The sequence below is a fragment of the Emys orbicularis genome, chromosome 8 (genome assembly GCF_028017835.1).
Source record: "Emys orbicularis isolate rEmyOrb1 chromosome 8, rEmyOrb1.hap1, whole genome shotgun sequence".
In the NCBI taxonomy this organism is placed as follows: domain Eukaryota; kingdom Metazoa; phylum Chordata; order Testudines; family Emydidae; genus Emys; species Emys orbicularis.
The window spans coordinates 4,081,690-4,106,661 of NC_088690.1; the positions used below are offsets into that span (position 1 = coordinate 4,081,690).

At 43.1% G+C, this 24,972-nt stretch overlaps 1 protein-coding gene across 2 annotated transcripts in view; it reads right to left on the bottom strand.

The window, feature by feature from the left end:
• The window catches only part of GPBP1L1 (GC-rich promoter binding protein 1 like 1), a 52,337-nt gene extending 29,297 nt beyond the window's left edge, over window positions 1-23,040 (bottom strand). For both annotated transcript variants that reach the window (XM_065408901.1, XM_065408899.1), the window contains exon 1: window positions 22,959-23,040. The gene's annotated coding sequence lies outside the window, so the exon portion shown is untranslated. The remainder of the gene's footprint in view (window positions 1-22,958) is intronic.
• Window positions 23,041-24,972: the final 1,932 nt, after the last annotated feature.

Consider the following 24,972-nt stretch of genomic DNA (forward strand, 5'->3'; position numbering starts at 1 on the left):
TAATCACTCCACATGCCGCCTCCCTCTTGATGCCCTCAAGATACTTCTCAACTGCTCAGGTCCAGCCAGGAGGCTATTCCCTTAGTTTCCTGACAGCAGAGCCAGGCAGACAGGTAGAAATCCCTTAACAGAAGATGAGACCTATTCATCGAATAATCCCCTTTCATCATCAAGTTCAAGCTTCCTATCTGTGTACCTTAAGCCCTTCCAACTCTGCCCCCTCCCTATTTATGCACCCACATCTAGCCATCCCTTCAGCAATGCCAACCTTGAACATCGATTTGTCCGTTTAGCCCACAAATATAGCTGTGCTTTCTTCCGTGCTGACCTTCATGCACAGAATGCCCTTCCTAAATTATCCTGTAAGACCACCACATTCTCCCCTTCAAATCCCTCTTCAAGACTCACTAGTGTAGTGAGACCTACAAGAAATCAGCCAACTAATGTTGAATAGGCTGCAGGACAGTTAGAGTTACAGGATATCATTTATTTAGAGATTGATCAAAACTAAGAATTCAGAACCACCTAGCAGTGCAACAATTAACTTATATGACTACATGACCTCACCATTACCCTTGTCTTTCCTTCTGCTTGCTTGTTTCAACCTATCTTGAAGCAATCAAGTATAAGCTCTTTGTGATAGGGACATGTCCTTCTATTTGTTTATATGGAACCTATCACAATGAGACCCTGATCTGGATTAGAACCTTTGGGTTCCACAGCAATATAAATAATATCACCTATTTTTGCTTGGGATTCCCAAGTAAGAGAATAAAAAGATGAGACAATAAAAGGAAATTTCAATCCACAAATTCAAAATAAGCCATACGTATGAACAGTTAGTCTAACAGGCCACCTGCCAGGATAACTGGGTAAAATCATCCCAAATGCTAAAAAGAACAGTAGCTATCTCTCACCAGGAACCCCAAGGTCGCTGGGACAGTATCAGTTAGGGATTAAACTCATGCTCAAATCTCTGGAACCATAGCAACAATAAATAAAAATCTCACAAAAGCTCAAGGCATCAATCTAGATAAAATCAGCAACAGGATGGATGCATTCATAAAACAGAAGCAACAGTGATGATGATCTAATGGGAGCTTCCTAAACACCCTGCCCAGATGATAAACAGTAAAGTTGCCCCAAAACAGCAACAAAAACGCTGATGTATCAATAATTGTTGCTTATTATGAAGCGTAGCTTTACCAATCCTTCTGTCCATACACATACGCAAAACGAAGGTAAGGTATCAAGTGCTTCAGAGAGAACAATTTTTCTCCCCACTCTTCTGCACTCAGCACTGGAACCAAGCTCACATGGCAGTGATCTGCTGAGACTGCTAAGTCTCTACCCACCTCCCTGAAGTAGTAATGTGAGGTAAATGGAAGGAAAAGGGACAGAAGTTCTACGAAACTCAGATGTGTTTCAACACCATTCATTACTTTATTCTGAAGAGCAGATTTATTAAGAGGGTGAATTGTGTAGGAATCATTTCACCTATTGACTGAAACAAGTATTAATAGATAGGATAACACCTTCTAATGAGCTTTGATAATAAAATCACCCTGAATTGGAAAGGAAGAGGAAAAAGAAAAAAAACACAGAACCATCCTCTGGATCTAAGTGAAATTTATGTTGTCCATTTATTTACATGGGGAGCTCTGAGACAGGGATCTTGCCTGGCTATGTGCCTCGAAAGCCACTAAAGCATACTGGTTCATGTTTCACAACAAGGCTTTAAGTTATCTTTCAGGAGAAAAGACAGCAGAAATTAAACAGAACCCTGATTCTTCTGCCACTAATGCAAGCCACTGAGCCTTAAACAAACAAACAACAAAAACTAGACATGTTTAGCAAACAGAGGGGAGGCTGCAGCTGCAAAGCGCCATACGTCCACTGCAGAAAAGTTCTTGTGGAAGTTTCACAACCTGCTGACTTGCCACCATCTAAGGCACCTATGATTAGGACAATTCAGCATGCACTAAAGAACGAGCAATGGCTAACATGCATCTAGAGACAATACCATCTCTGAACCAGATTATAAAGCATGCCACTCATTTTAGATGCACATCAAAGCCTTATAAATCTGGTTTTATTTCACATTTATTAGCTTAAATTATGGGCTCCAGTAATACTGAATCAGAAAACTACGGCTACAGAAAGCTTTACATGTATTAATGAAATGACCTTCACATCATGTCAACCTTCCTGCACAGTATTTTGATGTTGCTGTATCCTCTATTTTGAATCTATGTCCGTTTTTAAAGGGCCCTGTCTCAAAATTGAAACTTGAGGGTTTAAGAACTATGCACAGGAGTTAAATCTCCCTCTGAAGTGTCTCATGGCTTAATTTTGTGCTACAAAAGAAAAAGATGAGTGCCAAATTACATTTACCCACCTCATCAAGAAAATTAACAGCAATAAAGTACAGTGAATCTCACTTTCTGAAAGGACAGAAAGACCAGATGAGGGAGCAGGAGTAATTTAAGGATTTATTTACATTACAAAGCCAAAGTCTTCATTTAATATCCAGATAGGGTGACCAGACAGCAAGTGTGAAAAATCGGGACTGGTGGTGGGGGGTAATAGGAGTCTATACAAGAAAAAGACCCAAAAATTGGGACTGTCCCTATAAAATTGGGACATCTGGTCACCCTATATCCAGAGTTAAGATTCCTAAATGGCAATGTACATACCCATCACATTTACAAAACCCAAGCAAATCAATCATTAGGGATATTAAATCTTGCTTTGTCTACATAAACACACTCTATCAACTCCAAAGATACCTATTTACTAAAACAACCTACCTCTGAGCCAAAATAGGTATTCTTTCATCAGTAACCTCAAAATGCAAGTCCCTTTTGACAAATTATATAGGTCCACGACACATTCAGATGCACATTAACTGTCATCTAGATGTTCACAAGTCAGTCAACATACATAATTTAACATTAACTAATCTCTTTTGTTGAGCTACATACACAACTAATCTCCACAAATTTTTTACACATATGGTCAAAAAATATTTTAACTGACATTTCCCCATCACACAAAAACTCATGTCAGATTTAAGGTTATGCTGAAATAACCTGTGCATTTCTTTATTCTTGAATAATATGCTTATTAAGTGAGCAGCTTCAGATATAGGATGTCCTTAACCATGGGATAGGCATGTCACTTAATTTGACAGGCCAAATGAGGTTGCTGTGGGGGCTGGGGGAGGTATTATTGCCCAGTTATTAATTTTTACCATTTTATTTTTTCTTGTGTGGGTAAATTTAAAAGTTTTTTCCTTTTTAAAATATGAATAGAAGGAATATGTTATCAGGTTTTTAAATTAAAAGGAGTGGTGACCAAGGTAAGGAAACATTACTGTTCATAGTTTAGATTGGGGGGAGGAATAGCTCAGTGGTTTGAGAATTGGCCTGCTAAACCCACGGTTGAGAGTTCAATCCTTGAGGGGGCCATTTAGGGATCTGGGGCAAAAATCTGTCTGGGGATTGGCCCTGCTTTGAGCAAGGGGTTGGACTAGATGACCTCCTGAGGTCCCTTTCAACCCTCATATTCTATGATAAGTGTGTGTCCCCAAATAAATTCCATGTCCCATGAACACATCATGCTTTCACAGTTCACATATTTAGGGTCAAATATAGCAACACTAGTGTTTTACTCCTTTCAAAAATGGATATGAAAGGAAATGAAAATGATCAGTTTGCAATCATTTCTTTTCTCTCTGTTGGGATATATAATCAGAGCCTAATATCTCTATACACAAACATTGAGTGGGACTAAATGAACTTCAGGATTACAAGCATTAAAATAAAAAGATCAAAATAAAAAGAATCCTTGATTTTTATGAAGGAGACATGATAGGAAATGCAAACATCCCTAACCAAGACCTAATCTTTCCAAGTTTCCTGATAAATAAGTTTGACAATGAGCCAAAATTGAAACTGTTCAGTGAGCTGTTTTTTCTCTGTTCTTGTCATTATCAAGTATCTTTACAGTTGCGTTTTAGAAGTAGGCTCTGATTTTAAATCCCCGATCATAGCTCATTTATTAAGGAAAATGGTTTACATTACCCAAGGCATAGTTAAATCAGAAGGCTCTGCCTCCCCAAAGTCTCTGTTGTATTTTGTCATTGAAGAAACTCTTTCACTTTAACTACATTTCAGGTCAAGCTGCGAATTTAACCTTTTCAAAGTCTGTGGTATGGTAACAGAATCAAACTGAATCAGATCCTTGAGGCAGAGACTATTTGTTATGCTAAGAGATACTGGAGACTGCATTGAGCACAAAGCTCAGACTGAATGAGAGTGCATTCTTCAATTAGCATATCAGTCAGGACAAGCCCCCCAACCTGAGACAAAGGGGGCTGCAATCCTGCCCAGAGTGGGTGGTGTGGTTTTGCTGAGTACTGTTTTTTGCAAAGGCATGTGTTAAGGAAGGCAGAATACAGAGAAGGAGAGCCAAGCAGCAGTCTGTGAGCAGTGTCTGACCATGTGGTGTTGACTAAAAGGCTTGAGGCTGTAAAATAAGAAATTCTTATTTTTTTGTTTTGTTTCCTCTCGCATTTGGAAAAGGAGGACTTTGTACATTCCTCATAAACAAACAAGACTGAATCAAAGGTACCAGATCCATCTTCAATTTCACCTCCTAACTGCAACAAATTACAAGACCCAGAATTTTTGACTAGCCGCTTGGGTCAAAAAGGGGCAACAATACCTTCACACATATTTGCACAAAAACGGGCCCCCAATTTGAGTATTACTGTAATATAAATATTGTTTCTTACTTTCCTTCATTTCATTTCTTGCTATTCCAATTAGCTCATAGTTCTGAGTAATTACCCACATATATCCCTACAATTTCTGCTACTCCAATACTTTATCTGTTTATTCAGAGCAGATATACCCTCCTTGCATAAGAGCCTAATCACCAAGGATCCTGGATTTTCACTGAGCCAAACTATATGCAGAAATAAAGGTGAGTTCCAAGAGGGAAAAATTCACCACACAGTTACAATTGTTAATTTAATAAAGTAGCAAGTTTGTAAAAACTATGTTTGAGAAATATACCTAGGTCCAACAGTGTCGGACAGCTAGTCACTCATGCTACCTCAATATTGATGAGCCAAGGGAAACTGTTATAAATATGAGTGAACAGTGTAACACTATTGCAAAAAAAGCAAATATTCTGGGATGTATTAGTAGGAGCATTTAATCCTAGGGGAATTCTGCACCACTGCGCATATGCAGAATTAATGTCCTGTGCAGATTTCTTTGCTTCCCCGCAGAAAAGTGACTGACAGGAAAGCAAAGGGAAGCCGCTAGAGCGGTCATGAAACCCTGCCCAGAAATGCGGGCATGTCATTTCTGGTACCCAGAGCAGCCAGCAGAGAGGTAAATCACTGCATGGGGGCAGGTGAGGGGGGGAAGTCAGTGCCAGGTCACTGTCTGCCCAACACCAGTGCATCCAGACTTCCCCATACCCAGACCCCCGCCCCTGGGCTGGCAGTGGGGAGGAGTGCACTTCCCTTACCCAGAGTAGCCAGGCCAGATCAGACCCAGCCCTAGAAACCTCCCCGAGCTCTGCACTCTTTCCCCCCCCCCCCGCTTCCTGCCCCCATCACTCCTCAGCCATGGGAGGGGGGGTCACTGTACTCCCCCATATGCCTAACCCCCATGCATCTGAACCCCCCCATACCTAGACCCCCGTCGAGTCCCACCTCCCCTGCATCTACACCAGAACCCCATCCCCTTGCATCCAGATCCACCCCGCTGAGCCCTGCTCCCCTGCATCCAGACCACCCCCCACTGAGCTGCCCACACTTGAACCCCCAACCTGACAAGCCCCACCCACTATGCACCTGGACCACCCCACGAGCCACCCGCACCTAGACCACCCACTTTGCCCCAGCCAGCTGCACCCAGACCCTCACCAAACCCCACTCCCCCAGCATCCGAACCACATTCCCCTGCATCCAGACTGCTTCCCCCCCCCCCCCCAAGAGCCACAACCACCTTCACCTGGACCCCCCTGCAGAGTCCCATTTCCCTTGCACCTGTAACACCCCCACTGAGCCGCCCATACCCAGACTGCCCCACACAGAACCCCCACACCTGGATTCCCCCACACAAAGCCCCTCTACACTTGGATCCTGCTGGGCCTGCCTGACGACACCTGGGAGATCACCCTGCAGCCCCCCCAGACACAGACTTGGCGGTGAGGCTGAACCCAACCCTGACAGCACAAGGGCCGGGCCTGCCCCAGAGGTCCGGGGGTGGAGGACTGCAGGGTGATTTCTCATCTTCATGCAGCCAGTGGCCTATGCTCCCCACTCCCATGCTGGGGACTCCACATTTATTTAATGACAAATAAAATTTGCAGAATTTTAAAATATTGTGTACAGAATATTTAAAATTTGGCACAGAATTCCCTCAGGAGTAAGTGTTGTAAACAAGACACAAGAAGTAATTCTTCTGCTTTACAGCACGCTGATTAGGCCTGAACTGGAGTATTGCATCCAGTTCTGCGCACCAAATTTCAGGAAAGATGGGGACAAATAGGAGAAAGTTCAGAGAAGAGCAACAAAAGCGATTAAAGGGCCAGAAAACATGACCTCTGAGAGAAGTTTGAAAAAACTGGATTTGTTTAGTCTGGAAAAGAGAAGACTGAGAGGGGACATAACAGTTTTCAAGTACATAAAAGGTTGTTACAAGAAGGACGGAGGTAAATTGTTCTCGTTAACCTCTGAAGATAGGACAAGAAGCAATGGGCTTAAATTGCAGCAAGGGAGGTTTAGGTTGGACATTAGGAAAACCTTCTGGTCAGGGTAGTTAAGCACTGGAATAAATTGCCTAGGGAGGTTGTGGAATCTCCATCATTGGAGATTTTTAAAAGCAGGTTAGACAAACACCAGACAGGGATGGTCTACAATACTTAGTCTTGCCATGAGTGCAGGGGGCTGGACTAGATCACCTCTCGAGGTCCCTTCCAGGCCTATGAATATAACTTGAACTGGAAGGATTAGATTTATTAGTAAATGTTGATTTCACCGAACACACAAGAACCAACTAAAAGATTTCAATAATTGAAATTTACAGATAGGCAAAGAAAGATGCTGCTTGAGAAATTTGAGTTTAATTTAAAGATATCTACTTAGTATATTTTGACATGTGATGTTGACAATTTGTGTTTTAACAGTTAAGGTTCAACATCTTAGAGCTCAATGTCTACCGTCATTAAATAATTTCTGACCCAACTCCCATAATTTCCTGCAACTGTGAAAATGTAAACCAATAAAAATCAGGGGAAAACGTTCAACACCCATAATTCTGTGCAACGGTCAAAATTTAAATCAATAAAAATTGAAAAAAATGCTTATCCACTGAAATTATAAAAAAAAAAAAAAGAAAAACCTGAATCCTGCCAAACCTAGTTTTAACCTCCCCAGAAATTGTATGCACCTAAGATCATATACATTCATACTACCTGGTTGATATACATAGAGCCTACATTGGCAAATTGATGAGATCCTCAGTGTATTCCAGGGATATTTTGCAACGTATTCATCCCTCCCCTCCCGCTCCTAACAACTCATTCTTCTGCTGTCAGAGGCTGAAGACAACGTTGACAGCTTTTCATCCTCACCAGGTACAATGGCCTTTCTGAAAGGTGCTTTAGTCAAACTCAAGTTATCAAGCTCATTACAGGGGTAACCAGATTAAATTCAATGTCCTGTGCTATACATGAGGTCAGACTAAATGTCTAATGGTCCCTTCCCTTTTAGCCTTAAACTCAGCTCCCCACCCTTGTCTGACACCAGGAGGGATGGACAGCCTCAAGCCTAAACTCCTCTTCAATGCAGATCTTACGAGACAAGCTACTGTTTTACCAGGGAAGCTTAGCTACTGGGATATGAAATTACTCATGGCAAATGGATTAGATACTTGAATGGTTCCAACAATATGCAGAGATTACCCAGGTAGCCAGAGTAGCCCTGCCATGCTTCCTCTTGTCTCATTTTCCCTGAAGGACCTATAAAAGTGTAAAAGCTCAGTGGAAAACTGCACTAACAGCTAAAGCAGGGGTGGGCAAACTATGGCCCGCGGGCCGGATCCGGCCTCTCAGGGCTTTGGATCCGGCCCGGGGCGCCGCCAGCACCACGCCCCTGTGGCCCCCGGGCAGGCGGGAGGGTTGGGGAGCAGCGGCAGAGAGCTCCATGCATTGCCCCTGCGTGCAGGCACCATCCGCCGCAGCTCCCATTGGCCGGGAATGGGAAACCGCGACCAATAGGAGCTTCAGGGGAGGTACCTGGAGGCACGGAAAGGGCAGCGCACACGGAGCCCTCCGCCCCTCCTCCCCCAGGGGCCGCAGCGCTTCCTGAAGTGGCACGGCATGGGGCCAGGGCGGGCGGGCAGGCAGCCTGCCCTGGCCCCAGTGCATGCCACTGCCACGCCGGAGCCGCTTGCGGTAAGCGGCGCCAGGCTGGAGCCCGAACCCCTCCTGCACCCCGCCCCCCCCCACTCCCTGCCCTAAGCCCCCTGCCTGCACCTCGCACCCCAACTCCCTGTCCTGAGCCCCCTCATATACCCCACACTCCTGCACCCCAACTCCCTGCCCTGAGCCCCCTCCTGCAGTCTGCACCCCTCCTGCACCCCTGCCCTGAGCCCCCTCCTGCACCCCAACCCCCTTCCCTGAGCCCCCTCCCATACCCCACACCCCAACCCCCGCCCCAGCCCTGCATACAATTTCCCCACCCAGATGTGGCCCTCAGCCCAGAAAGTTTGCCCACCCCTGAGCTAAAGTATCCAGTGCAAATACACCTATCCTATCACTTATCTCACAGAACTGGAAGGGACCCCAAAAGGTCATCGAGTCCAGCCCCCTGCCTTCACTAGCAGGACCAAGTACTGATTTTGCCCCAGATCCCTAAGTGGCCCCCTCAAGGATTGAACTCACAACCCTGGGTTTAGCAGGCTTTACAACTATTTTTACCTATCTTTTAAAAAATTATTTTTCTTCCTCTGTTTTGAGGTTCACACAAATTGGGGGAACAGTTAAAGTGACTATATAGTGTCACATACACTGAGTAAGCAAGCTGAAAACCTTTTTCATGTGATCTTCTGGTTATAGTAATCTATAATAAAGTTTTCAGACAAGTGGTTTTTAAGTTGATATCCCTTAGATATGTATTTTAATATATTGCTCTGTATTGTAAAATGTAAATCATCAAAGTTATATGTGCAAAATTGCATAACTTTTGGAAACATAGCTCATTTCTTGACTGGTTTTAACTATGCATCCTTAACACTGACTTTTTCTTACAGTTAACACTCGTAATCGGATCAGATGTTTGGTGCTGCTTTTCACATTTGAGTACACTAGCCTTAGGATAGAACCCCTTATAACTGCAAGTTTACGTTACAAGTGTCCTGCATTATGCTTTCATTTGATAAGGACTGCCATCAAATCCTGAAGTGACATTTTCTGTTCAGAGGGAAGCTCTCCTTAATTAAAACTACTTAAAGTATTTTCATTCATCTGTAAGTTAGTGCATGATCAAAAATCAAATTAAGTGGCATGGAGGAGCAAGAATGACTAAGGGCTTGTCTACACAGACAAAATTCCCAATATTAATATCGGCATAGCTCCCCGTGTGGATATTACTCTTGACTAAGAGTGCCTTTTTCTGGTTTAGCTTATGGTGCTCTGGAAGCTGCATAAGCTAAACCAGAGTAAGGCCTAGTCTACACTAAAGAGTTAAGATGACACAAAGTGGCTTATGACAACCTATTTATATCAGTGTCTACACTAGAATGCTGCTTCCACCAAAGTAAGTCGCCTGCTACACAGGCACAACTCCACCTCCATGAGAGGCATAGCGCTTATGTTGATGTAGTTAGAGCAACACAGTGTCTGTGCAGACACTATGGGCTGGTCTACATGGTGGGGAGGGGAGAAATCGATCTAAGATACACAACTTCAGCTACGAAAATAGCGTAGCTGAAGTCGACATATCTTAGATCGATTTACCTCGCATCCTCACGGCGCGGGATCGACGGCCGCGGCTCCCCCGTCGACTCTGCTTCCGCCTCTCGCTTTGGTGGAGTTCCGGAGTCGACGGTGAGCGCGTTCGGGGATCGATTTATCGCGTCTAGACGAGACGCAATAAATCGATCCCTGATAGATCGATTACTACCCACCAATCCGGTGGGTAGTGTAGACATACCCTATTTTACTTACATTGTATGTTGGCTGTCAGCACCAAGTGGGGCTGCCAGGTGGAGCCCTGCCCTGGTGTGGGCTCACAGCTGGACTCCTCTCCCCGCCACGCTGTCAGCCAGGTGTGGGGCTCACACTGGCACCTCCCCCTCACTGTCAGTCAGGCCTGGGGTCACAGCTGGGGCCCCTGCTCTGACAGCCTGAGCTGTCAGCCAGGTGCTGTTGGAGAGGTTTTCTTCCCAACCAGAAGGACTAGAAACTTAACTTGTATTTTTAATGAAATCTTCAATTCTTCAGAAACTGATTAGGTCTTTAGAGAACCTACAGTTAGAGCCCCATGTTTTTGGGGGAATGCAAAACAAAATGAAAAAAAATTAAAATGAAATAAAATGAAAAAGTCACCCCTCCTCCCCAGCAGTGGTTGTGGTTGCAGGCAGCTAGGTCAAATTTGAGAGAGAGGTCCTACAACCTGGCACACAGGGTTGCAGTGCTCCTCAGTTTTGGTCTGGCTGCCTTTCCATCATGATGAAAATGATGGAATTTATTGAAAAACTGACGCCTTCCTCCTGTCCCAGTTTCAGACATCTTTATCCTCTCTCCTGTAGAGTCACTGAATAATAAGTACAACAGAAGGGCGTATGTTTCATGAAGCAGCCAAGCCCTTGTGTTATGACAGAAGTATAACCTTGTACTTGTGATCTCCCCTACTGTAAATCATCCTCTGAGCACTGGGGTCAATGTAACTAGGTTCTCCAAGCATAAATCATTTTAGTTTCAATTCAAACGTTCACTATTCAATGCAGTTTGAAGCCTTCTGAATAGGTTTGCATAATACAACATCATGGATAATACTGCTTATTTCATTACAAGTAGTAACTAAAAGTTTTAGCACTGATAAGTCCACTCCTTGGGCAAGACTAATACTTTCTGGTGGCTGAGAAAGTTTAATTCTTCATTCTGAAAGATGAACTGTCCCACAAAGTCATTTTATTGTTACATCTCTGTTTGCAATTTGAAACATGTATAAAGGCATCTGGGTTGGGTGGGCCGAAGTCTTCCCTTCAAATCTTCAAGGTGTCTCATTGACATTTATCACCTTGTATGTTAATGTTGCTACTGGAACTAATTTCTTTATTAGTGAACTGATTGTAAATATTCCACATTAAAAATTCCTGGGAAACTGGATGCATACATTTTTCTTTAAAATTCATTTAGCTTTTTAAAGTTTTACCTTGTTGAAAAAAGTGTAGTAGAGAGGAAGGGAAAATTGACTACTACCTTCGCTTGGTTGAGACAGTTTTACTGGCTTAAAGACTGTTTTTACAATGAAAGTAGTAATGAAAAAAAAAAGGCAGAATTTGTTAAGCGCAGCCAAACTCTCTGGAATCCGATTTTCTAAACAAACCTATGATTCTCTCTTGTTCTTACTATTAAAAGCACACTCTATTCGGGAAGCTTTAATTGTGTATTTCAATGATACAGTCTCCATCTTACAAATACACATCAGTTGTCCATATGTTTCAGGATGAGGAAGGAGACAACGCAGTTATGCCACAAAAGGGGTGGCATTTCTCTAGGCTCTAGTTCCACTAAGCATGTTCCGAAATTACTTTTCAATCCCTTATACCTTTTCTATATTTTCCCAACCCCAAATCCTGCAGAGCACATACTGCTTATTAACAGCCATCTCCAGCCAAATATCAGACTTCAGCCATTTTGGCAGCGAACAAACCCTTTTAGGAGTCAACTGAGTATAAACTGATGCAGTGTTGGCTTCTTGAGTCCACAGACTGCCTGAAATATTAGATATGTGAAGCACGACCTTCTCCCATTCATCTTAGTGAAACGTAGGCCACATCTACACTACAGACTTCCGCCAACACAGCTATGCTGGTCAGATTTGTGAAATGGTGTGATCCCTGACTGAAAAAGCTGTGTCTGAAGAGGTCTGTAGCATACAGGCTGTTATACCATCAAACCTGTACTTTTTCTAGTATAGTTCGTCTTGCTTGGGAGAGGTGGTGTGTGTGGAATAGTCTACACCGGTTACAAGCAGAGTTTTGTCAGTATAAGCTGCAGCCATACTGGTAGAGTGCTTCTAGTGTAGACATGACCCTAATAAAGGCAATTTAATTATCAACATTAAATATTTCACCACTGATTTTAACAGAAATATTCAGCTATGTTTTTTCCACAATCTCAAACTGTCTCCCCATAGCCCCCCAGGTCCCAAAGACCCAGATAACCTGTTAACATAGTTGCCAAGATCTCCATCTTACCCACCCTTCCAAAGCAACTACTTCTACCTGCAATATCTTGCACCGGTGAACTCTGAAATTAGTTTCAGAGTGGTAGCTGTGTTAGTCTGTATCAGCAAAAAGAACAGGAGTACTTGTGGCACCTTAGAAACTAACATTTATTTGGGCATAAGCTTTCGTGGGCTAAAACCCACTTCATGGGGACTTGCTGTAGTACCTGTGTTAACAATACAAAGTGAGCTTTGATTCAAAGTGTGAAGGCTGAGGTTAAGGTCTTAATAATTACACAACCATTAATATCGCTAGCAATGTCTATGTCTGCATATTAACCCAACCCTTTTAAGTTTACACTTCCACCTAATGCATAATGGCCTAGTCTGGGTTGTAAACTGAAAGCCCAACAAAATAAAAAACCCAAATAGTTTGATTTATTTAAGTTACAAAACATTAGAAACTGATTGTGTCAATTTTTGTACACTTAACTCTAAAGACGTTAAAAAAAAAATATTTTTTTGAGAATGTGGGTGGCTCACAAGACCAGTAATGAGGCAGGGATCCTTTCACATTTACTGTCACCAGTTCAAATCCAGCCCTAATGACCAAATTTTTTTTTGACACTGTGAAATGAGTTGCCTTCTCAATCCAGCTCACAGTGGAAAGGTCATCACATCACAAGAGCACCTCAACTGGTTCCACTTTTGGCAGTCGAAGAAAGATTAAAGCGTGCCTGGGCCACAGAATTCCCAGCTGAATTTCCCTCCTCCTTCAAAGATGGCCTCCACAGAACACGGTTAAGGCATACTGGTGGAGTAGTACAGGAGAAATATGTACTGTTACTTCATATACACCATATCTGTTGTATGGATAAAGGACTCAGATGTCATGAACAATGAATTCACTAGAAAGCATTTAAGTAAAGATAATCTATAAAGTTACACAGAAACTGACAATGCGCCTATCAAGCGTCAATTAACAGAATGGAATTTAGCATACACAGATGCTCAGCCATGGAGACTAAAATCTTCTGGAAAAGAGGCAAGTTTAGTCTCCATGCTACATTCAAACCTTCACCTCCCTGGTAAGACTGCTAACAAGGAAGGTAATTAGTGCCAGTGGTCATGGCGTTTGTGCAACATTAACAATTTTCCATAAAAAAAAAAAATGGACTGAAATAAATTAGACACAATCCACCAGACACTACACAACCATTGTCTCTTATAACATAGATTAAACTATTTTTAAAAAGCCTTAATACTTAAAAATATTCAAAGTGCCATTCTATTTTGAAGAGTGACTAAAAATGGCATTGCAGGGTTCCATGGTGGCCTCCATATGATATGTACTTACTTCACAACAAGACATTTCCTTTTCTGATTGCCACACTTGCAAACTCAAATTGAAATCTTTCATTTTCATGCATCATCACAGTAATGTTTTGCCAGGACAAATGTTTTCAGCTGGGTTGCAAAAGTGTATACAGATGTCATAGAATCATAAAACCATAGGGTTAGAAGGGACCGCAAGGGTCATCTAGTCTTATCCCTTTCCAAAATGCAGGACTTGTTGTGTCTAAACCATCCAAGACAGATGGCTATCCAGCCTCCTTTTAAAAACCTTCGGTGAAGGCACTTCCACGACCTCCTTAGGCAGTCTGTTCTATTGTCCCACTGTTCTTACAGTTAGAAAGTTTTTCCTGAGATTTAATCTAAATCTGCTATGCTTTAGTTTGAACCCACTGCCTCTTGTCCTGCCCTCTGTGGCAAGAGAACAATTTTTCTTCATATTTTTATAGAAGCCTTCCAAGTATTTGAAGATTGCTATCATGCCCCCCCCTTAATCTCTCTTCCAAACCTAACATACACAGTTTCTTCAGCCTTTGCTCATATGGCTTGCAATTCCATCCCTTTGATCATCTTTGTCATTCACCTCTGGATCCTTTCCAGTTTCTCTACTTCCTTTCTACAGATTGGTGACCAAAATTGAACACAGTAGTCCAGGTAAGGCCTAACAAGCACCGAATAGTGTGGTACTATTGCCCGTCGTCACTTGCAATTTTAGGTTGCATTAACAGAGGCATAGCGTGCATTTGCTTTTTTTGCAGCAGCATCACTGTTGACTCGTGTTGAGGTTGTGATCCACCACAACTTCCAGATCCTTCTCAGCAGCGCTGCTGCCAAGCCAGTTACCCCCATTCTGTATTTGCGCATTTGCTTTTTCTTCCCTAAGTGTAGTACCTTACATGTCTTTACTAAATTTTATTTGGTCTATAGCCCAGTTCTCCAATTTATCAAGATCGCTTTGAATTTTAGCTCTATTCTCCAAAGTATTTGCAACCCCCCAGCTTTGTGTCATCTGCAAATTTGACAAGTATGCTCTCTATTCCTACACCAAGGTCATTAATAAAAAATATTGAACACCAGCAGACCCAGAACATATCCCTGTGGAACCCCACTCAAAACCTCCTTCCAATCTTACATCATTCCAAATAATAGTTACTCATTATTTGCTGCAGTTTAACCAATTATGTATCCACTTAATGGCAGTTCCACCAAGCATGCATTTCTCCACCTTACTTATGAGAATGTTATGTGCGACTGTGTCAAAAGAATTGCTAAAGTCCAGGTATATTATGTCCACTGCATTCCTCTTATCCACCAAACCAGTTATCCTGTCAAAGGAGGACATCAAGCTGATTTGGCATAATTTGTTCTTAGTAAATCCATATTGGCTGCTAGTGATTAACCCTTCATGCTCCAGGTATTCACAAATTGAATGTTTTATACATTGTTCTAGTACAGTGGTTCCCAAACTTGTTCCGTCGCTTGTGCAGGGAAAGCCCCTGGCAGTCTGGGCCGGTTTGTTTACCTGCTGCGTCCGCAGGTTCGGCCGATCGCAGCTCCCAGTGGCTGCAGTTTGCTGCTCCAGGCCAATGGGAGCTGCTGGAAGCGGCACGGGCCGAAGGACGTACTGGCCGCCGCTTCCAGCAGCTCCCATTGGCCTGGAGCAGTAAACTGCGGCCACTGGGAGCTGCGATCGGCCGAACCTGCGGACGTAGCAGGTAAACAAACCGGCCCAGCCTGCCAGGGGCTTTCCCTGCACAAGTGGCGGAACAAGTTTGGGAACCACTGTTCTAGTAGCTTCCCAGTATCAAGGTCAGGCTGACTGATCTATAGTTCCCCAGCTTCTCCTTTTTAAAGATGAGTTCTACTTTCTGCAATCTTCCAGGACCTGTCCTGTCATCCATGAGTTTGCAAATATCATCATCAGTGGCTCTTGAGACTTCTTCAGCTAATTCCTTCAGCACCGTCGAGTGAATAACATCAGGCCCCACTGACTTGAATTTGTTCAAATTAGTGAGAAGATCTCTGATGTGTTCTTTATTAATCCTGATCTGCATCTCGTCCCCTTTATTATCTATGGTAACTTCGCTCGTCGTCTGGTCACATGTTATTTAATGTGAAAAAACTAAAGCAAAGTAAGCATTGAGCAGCTCTGCCTTCCTATAATCTTCCATTACCTGCATCCGAAGAAGTGGGTATTCACCCACGAAAGCTCATGCTCCAATACGTCTGTTAGTCTATAAGGTGCCACAGGACTCTTTGCTTCTTTTACAGATCCAGACTAACACTGCTAGCCCTTTGATACTTGACTTCCATTACTAGTTTACCTTCTCCATTGATCAGCAGGCCCGCATCATCCCTGATTTTTCTTTTTTGTCCGAGATATTTGTAGAACCCCTTGTTGTCTCTAACATTTTTTGCCAGCTGCAACTCATTCTTTACCTTGGCTTTCCTGATTTCGTCCCTACATGCTTGCACTATTCCCATGTATATTTCCTTGCTGACATGTCCCTCCTTCCATTTCCTGTGGGTATCCCTTTTGGTTTTTAGATAGATAAAAATCTCCTTGGGCAGGCACATAGGCCTCCTGTGGCTCTCACCTTTCCTTTCTTCTGCATAGGAATAGCTTGATGTTGAGCATCTAATATTACATCGTTTAGGAACTGCTAGCCCCCTTTGACTCCTTTTCTTCCTAATTGGAGTTTCCATGGGACCTTGCCTACTATTTCTCCGAGTTGGTTGTAATCTGCCTTTCTGAAGCCCAGTGTCCTTGTTTTGCTGTTCTTGTCTCCTCCTTTCCTTAGGATCTTGAATTCTATCAGATCATGATCACTTCCTCCCAAGTTCCCGACCATCTTCATGTTCATATTTATCCCTGTTTGTCTATTTTGGATCTGGTGTTGACCATCTCCTTGTTATTTCCACAACTTTCTAAAACAAAAAGTTGTCTCCCACACATGCTAAGAACTTGCAGGACACATTTTGCTGCATCAGTCTGCCCAAAGATATCAGGGAAGTTAAAATCCCCTTATTAATACTAGTGCATGTGAGAGATTTAATTGATAAACAGTTTGGTTGATCACAAGGAGGAATAGACTCCAGCTCAACCTCTTATCTATATTTTCTTTGCAGCCAACCTTTTTTACTTATTGAATCAAGTCTATTCATTAGTTTTTTTAAAAAAACATACTTTTCAGACCAAAAAAAAAAAAAATCTCGCATACATTTATTTTAATTCATCATCAAGAATACATACCACATGTATTCATAAGAATGTTTCCCCTCCTCTATTAAGCACCACTAATGGACTTGAGATTCATCCAGTGTATTTAGCAAAGTAATGGATTCAACCTGAAATCCAATCTATCTTGAGGCAAAAAAGTTTGCTACCAGTATTTTCCAGTCTCAACAAGAAAATCAGAAGACCATGTAGAGTACTTACCTCCTTGCTATACCCCCTCTAAAAAGTTGACCATTGAAACACCCCACCCCCTTTCATGCTGCTCTGAGTTGAAAAACTGCTGTATACCAATCAATCTTGGCCACATACAAGTTTGTAACCTTTGTTTTTATATAAAGTAATATAACCATAAACTTAACCTCAGTTTTGTATATATTACAGGCCTTACTACAAAAGACATGACTAGTACAACCAGTAGAGTAGCTACTGAGGCAACACGTAGGCGTTTTGAGTGGAAACAAGCCAAAACTCATGAAACTTTAATTAGCTTGTTTGTAGTTGTCTGTATTTTAAACCACATGAAACACAGTCCAGGCCAAAACGATAACTTTTAGTTTCAGTTTAAATTAGCTTCATGGTCTAGCCACATCTTCAATCCACCTTCCCTGATGAGCTACTGCTGCCAATATTGCTTCTGTATTTGCAAAACAACCTTGTTTCCCAATGTTGAACTCTATCATAAACTTTTTCAGTAGATTCTATTTCTTACAAGAGCACAGGACAGCGGATGCAGATGTCCTGGAAAGATCTGTACACTGGCACTGCTCACAAGGCCTGTGGTATTGTGCCACAAAGACCATAATGTAAAACTGCCAGTACTACTTGCCTTTTTTTCACAACTTTACCATATGACTAGACCTCACAAACCAACTATCAGAATACCAGACACACGTCTATTAAATAAAGCAGTACGTCCAACAATTTAAAGGTGGTGACACCCAAGAACCAGAAAATTCAACATTTTAAAAATGCTTTTTTTAAGCTTTTGTCAATTTGAGAGGGTTTTTTTAAATTAACTATAGAAATAAATTTCTGTTGAAAAGCAGTAAACCAGCTATTTAAAAAAAGCATTAATCATGTAACAAATACCACTAGTTGGGAAGCATTGTTCCCTATGGAAAAGTAGCTACCCACCTACTTGTTTTTGGGGTTTCACCCTCTAAAATACCTCAACACAATAAGTTTTGAAGCTGCTTGTGGAAAAACTCTTCCAACAATTCTAATTTGCAAAGCCTCCAAAATGCCTTGTACCTATAAAGTTCTCTGTTCGGTCCCAGAGGAAGATGCATAAGGCTTCTTAAAGATCTAAAACAGTTATTATTCCATGTTACCTAACAGTTTGATGGATTTTATGTTTTAAATACATGATACTTTTCAAAAACATGTAACCTTTGTTTGTACTTGAAAGCCACAGAAAATGTAACATTTTAAAAACCACAGATCTCCATAGTTAAACATTCAGCACCACCACAAAACTATGTTTGTTTGAGTTTAAACGCATTGTTTTAATGATCAGCTTTCTAGCATCATGGATGTTCTTATATTTAAGTACTATTATGCCTGACAGACTACAAGATGCTCAACACAGAGACCAAGTTTTCTATTATATTCTCTAAAAAAAATATGAGTATTGTCAATCTTCAGTAAATAATAATTGTTCAAAAAATTAACTTACTTGGAAAAAATACATATCTCTCAACTGAACCATACAGCTCCAATAGCTCGAGTCACATACAATTCACTATAAAAGCATGTCTGTGTGTACCGACACACACAATTCTTGTCCAAGATTTATTCCTTATAAGAAAGGAAAACCACCTACTGTGATACCATTTGCAATTGTTATACCATCAAAACATCCCAAAGAAGCCTGTGAGGAACAGTAGAGTTGACTCTGTACCACAGTTGAAGAGGTTCAATGTGAAAGTTCTTTTAAAATAGGCCATTCTCAAGTAATTAAATTACTAACAGGAGTCACCAGATTTATTATTTTACCCCCATCACACAAACTTAAAAATCACAAGACTTAAATTCTCCAAACTCCTTTATACTCTCACACTGGAATTATCTTGCCTTAAAAAAAAAAAAAATCAACTTTGTACAAACACCTATAGCCCATTCATCACCTCTTGCATTCATTTTTCAGACAACTCCATATTTACTCAAAAACATTTATAAATGTCTTAAGTTAAACCTCTTAGGACTCATCTAAGTTAGGTAACATCAGTCTTCCTGAACCAGTATTAAACTCCTGAAGCGCTACCAGAGGTAGGACAAAAGCATTTTGATACTGTTTCAGGAAGTAAGCTTTACATTTGTCCAGAATGGTGTTTAAAAATTTTTAATACTGTTTTGGAACTTTTGCTAATGACTATTCTCTGCAATAGTTCCCTTTCCTAGCACTGACAGGAATTTTGAAGCACAAAAAAACATTTTATTTATAAAACAAGTTGACCTTACACTGGAATTACCCTCTTAAATGTAAGTTCTTTTCACAACTGGAACTGGGAAGATTGTGTACTTTCATTTTGCTTCATTATAGGTCAGTTCCACTACATATCATATTTGTATTGCTCCTTGTTTATCACTAAAGACATCTGCATGAAAACAGGATTTATTTTTTAAAATCCATTTGTTCTCATTGTATATTTTGCATTTGAAGTCCTGATATGGTATAAATGGCATAACCACGGTGGAAACATTTATCAAACAGGGTTAGGACTACAAAGCAGGGCAGACACTAAAAGGTGAGGTCCCGTTTTCCAACAAGTAACAGTAGTAATAAACCATTAACTGTTTCTTAGAAGATTTTTCAAAGCTCTCACTGCAGCACCAGCTACTGTTTTCACTACTTGCAATTTTGGGGGCAGGGAGAGGGAGAAGAGATGCTCCTCTGAAGCCAGGGCTGTTTCTTCCCCTTACATTAGTCTGGGCAGAATTACTGCACTATACCTGTTCCTCTTTTAGCTCAGGCCCTGGGATTTTGGAATACCAGGTCCCCAGGCCAGAGCAGTATAGAGAACCTTTTACTGGAATGCGAGCCTTATTCACTCAAGAGGTAACATTTTCTCTCTCAACACCTGAACCACACACAATGTTTGTCTTCATAGTCAACTAGCATTTTTAGGAGCATGTGAAACTCTAACACCGCTCAGCTCATCTCTTCAGTTCTCTTTTCTGTCTTCTCATCTCAAATATTTATTGCATTGTTGCCCCACATCTTTTTGCTCTCACTCCCAACTTCACTAGTCTTTAGAACACTTAATATTGCTGGCATAATTTTGTTAACTGCAACTTTACTGGGTAGAGGGACCTACACTATTAAATTAAAATTTAAATTAATAAATTTTAAATTAATGGAGATATCCTATCTCCTAGAACTGGAAAAGACCTTGAAAGGTCATTGAGTCTAGCCCCCTGCCTTCACTAGCAGGACCAAGTATTGATTTTGCCCCAGATCCCTAAGTGGCCCCCTCAAGGATTGAACTCACAACCCTGGGTTTAGCAGGCCAATGCTCAAACCACTGAGCTATCCCTCCCCCTGCCATGGTCATATAAAAAGAAGCTTGAAGAAATTGACAATTTATTTCAGACTACACATATATCACTATTTGATAATTAGAACTTGCCTACACACAAACTTGCACTGAGGTGACTAATGGTCATCTTAAAACAAATCTAGACTGATGCAAGTGCCTGTATGGACAATCTTCAATCAGTTTAAAAACTGCTTATATCAACTTAGTTTGAGTAGTTTCCTTTCAGATTTAAGCTACATATAAGCCATTTTTAAAACCGATTTAAGATCGTCCATCCAGGGGCTTGCCCAAATTTAAACTTGTTTAAAAAACTTTAGTTACACCAATGCAAGGCCTTATGGTAACAACCTTTCAACACAAGGTATTTTTCAATCCCTGCTGTGAAAGGCATCAATATTCTATTCTTCCTACTGCCTTTATCCCACAAGAACACAGTCACCTAAAATTCACACTGAAAATTACATATTTTCTACAATATTTAGAGGAAAATGACTAACCAAAGGCAACTGAAGTTGCTAACTTGTAGATGCTGGAAAAACATTTATCTATTTTCAATCCACACACAGCTTTACTTTAAAGAAGTAAATATAATTAAAAACACAGTTATTAATTGCAATAGGGATAGCTCAGTGGTTTGAGCATTGGCCTGCTAAACCCAGGGTTGTGAGTTCAATCCTTAAGGGGGCCCATTTAGGGATCGAGGCAAAAAAATGTCTGGGGATTGGTCCTGCTTTGAGCAAGGGGTTGGACTAGATACCTCCTGAGGTCCCCTCCAACCCTGATATTCTATGAAAAACACTGTAGTCCCTTTAGGAATTGCTATATAAACTAATTTCCTGCTAGTACAGTAGTTTGCAAAGCATATGTAACATCAGTACTAGAATACTAGTTTCTTTCTTCAAAAACCACAGAAGCATTTGATAAAAAATCCTAGAAAAACAGCAGAAACAACAGGAAAGCATCAAAAATTATAAATCAAAATTCAGTTCACCTGGCTTATTAGCAAACAGGTTTCATTTTTAACTCTTTTTTTTTTTAAAGTCACCTCTCTCTGCATCACTAATTTTAGAGCCAATTTTACTTCTAACCAGTTGAAACTTAGTATTCTCTAATGTAGAGCAACCAAAATGCTGCAACTTTGCTGATTATAAAGATCGCTTTATACTGCAATTATCTCTCATTTTGAGTCTGTCTCACATCTGAGCCTCAGGTGTTTGAGCTCTGAGAACTGGGTATGTGCACCAATAATCAGTGTTTCTCACTGAAGTTCATTAGTGGAATAAACATCAAAACACCACTTTTAAACTGGAAATTTTAATGGCAAAACGGTTTCACTGTTTTCATTAGACTTGACACTTCCCTTCTATACTTAATCTTTTATTCACATTGCAACCACCCAGGGAGGGTTCAAAAAGCCACTGGCCTATTTCATGACAGGACAATGTTTGAAACAATATTAATTTCAGCGGGCTTCAAATAGCACTAAGGGATCCCAGAGTACCTGATGGAAAGGCAAACTTTGCCTGCAGAATATAAACCACCAAGCCCGGGAGGCTGCTGGAAACTTTCAAGGTAAACAAAAACTTTGTGGGGAGTTACCGCATATCTGCTTTTATCAAACAAGGAGGCTCCTACAGATACTTTGCTCTCCTGCAAGTGAGAGCTGCTTGTTACCCTATGATTAGCTTTCCCCCCGCCTAAGCAGTCATTTTTTTCAAGAAGCTATAAGACAGCCTGCTCGTCCCAGATCAGCCCCTCTCCAAACGCTCACACGTCAGTGTTCTGGGATCATATGAAACAGAAAATAGCGTCAAACTACTCACTGTCCAGCCCCCCCCTCACCCCACCGTCCTTTCCAGGGCTTCCCCTCAGCCCCCCCAATTCCTACCTCCCCCAGGACAACCCAGGCCAGAGACCCCATTCCTGCCCCTACCACCCCCCAGCCAAGAGCCTGCCCTGCAATACTGCTCCCCTCCCCCGAGCCCCCGTCTCCCTGGCTGCACCTTCAGCCCTTCTAAAACCCCGGGTCCACCCCCCTCGTACAGCCCCCCCCAGACTCCGGCCCCGAGCCCTGCCCCCCCCGGCCTACTCCCCCGTACGGCCCCGAGCCCTGCCCCCTCACACCGCGGCCCCGAGCCCGGCCCCCCACCAGCGCTTCCCCGCCCCGCCCCCGGAGCCCCTCGGCGCTGAGGCAGCAGGGCCCCGAGCCCGCAGCACAGGCCGGGCTCGCTGGGAGCCTCCCGGGACCGGCCCAGCTCACAGGCCCGGCGGCTCCGGGTTCGGTGTCGGGGCTGGCTGCTCCCCACAGCCCCGACGGAGAGGCCCGTCCCCCGCGGGGCCCCGCACTCACCGACCAGGCCCCCTCGCTGCCTCCCGCGGCCCCACAACCATAACAAAGCTCTGCCCAAAATGGCTGCCCGGCCCGGGGCCGGAGGGGGAGGGGCTGGCGCGTGGGGACACACCCACCTGGCGCGGTCTGGCCGCGCGCCTCTCCCGGTTCGGCGCGGGACGCTCCGTGGGGTGGGGGTGGGCGCCACGGCGCGTGCTCGACGGACGGACGGGCGCGCGCTCGAGCGAATACGGCTCTCTCCAGTGTCTACCTCGGCCACTCCGTGCGCGCGCCCGCCCGTGCTGCCTCGACACCCCAACTTCTCCAGGCGGCTCGTGCTCCTGCTCTGTCTGTGTCTGTCATGGGGGGGGGTCGGATTGCTTCCCCCCCGCGAGACTCCAAGTTCCAGGATGCACTGCGCCACCTGCCTCACCCTTTGTGAGGGGCCCACAATCGTAGTGCATGCTGGGATTTGTAGTCCCTTCCCTGCTGCGGCCGCCTCCTTCCCCTTAAAGTGAAAGACTCAACCTCTCTGGAAGGAAGCAAAGTACAATACTGTAATCCTAGAAAGCAAGCATGTGCCCCTCCCCTCCGCCACAGCAGCGAGGCGATTCAGACAGTGACAGAGTAGACAGGCAGGCTGAGGCTTTGTGTATAAATCAATCCTTCCTTCCTGTTCTACAGATATTTCCTCAGTGAGACAGGGAGGCAGCAGAACTATAAGAGGCCGCAGATATAATTGGGGGAAGGCACAGCAGTGGCTTTACATTCAGCAAGAGCCGCTTCGCAATCAACCCAGAAGCAGAGAAATTATGCCCCAGAGACACTTCCAGCAAAATGCAGTTGCAGGGGAAGGAGGAAGATTCCTCAGCTGCTGGAATAATGCTTAGTGTTATTTATCTCTACCATGTTCTGCAAACCTTAGCTAATCTTCACAGAAACCACTGGAAAGCCATCAGGCCCAGCAAGCACTAGCCATTCAGCATAACTGTTGCAGAAAAAGAGAAAGAAAAGTGACCTCACCATTGGTGGTAGCTCCCACTGCCAGCCCTGAAAGAGGCATGAATACAAGACACACAAATACATTAACTTGAATAAGAGCCTGGTGTGGCTGGAAAGCTTGTCTCTCTCATCAACAGCAGTTGGTCCAATAAAGGACCTCACCCACTTTATCTTTCAAATAAGTTAACTGGTTAGTCAATGTCTGGGTAGCACTTTGAACATGTAAAGCATGTGTGCTAATTGTTACTGTAGCTACACTGCAAAGCTGGTGCTTGAGAACTGTATGCTAAATGCATTCTGATTGCTCAGAACTGCTTGCAGTTTTAATTTAAATGAATTGGACGAGAGAACTGGGACGTCAGCTTGGGAATCACCCTCTAAGCCAAACCAGGCTCTGATCCTGCACCCATGCAAGTGCTTTATCCAGTCCCTTGATTTTTAGGGGGGGGGGTGCCTGACTCATGCTTTTTGACTGTACTGATAGCCTGCATACAATATCAAGGTTGGAAGGGACCTTAGGAAGTCATCTCATCTAGTCCTGCTCAAAGCAGGACCAATCCCCAGACAGATTTTTGCCCCAGATCCCTAAATGGCCTCCTTAAGGATTGAACTCACAACCCTGGGTTTAGCAGGTCAATGCTCAAACCGCTAGAGCTAGAGCTAACCTTCTCCTTCCCTTCTCCATCAATGGAAATACTTACATTACCTAAGTCATGCCCAGCATAACCTGTCTGGAATCGCCTTTTCCATCAGTGAGATACATTGTTGTATTTTGTTTTTTAATATCAATTCTCCTCCCTTTAGAATTGATGCCTTTTAACCCCGCCACTCCCACCCTCTTCACTGCTGGAAAACTCGGGGCAAGGCGAGCTTTTTGTAACGCCCGAGACCTCAAATGACCAGCCAGTCTGGGGAGCAGGTCTGGCTGTTCCGCTGCCGGAGCGGAACTAGAGCGGCTGGCCCAGGTTCTGGACTGGGGCTCTCCACCCAGCGCACACGGGAAGCCCCGGTCCTTCTGCCGGATGCTGCGTCC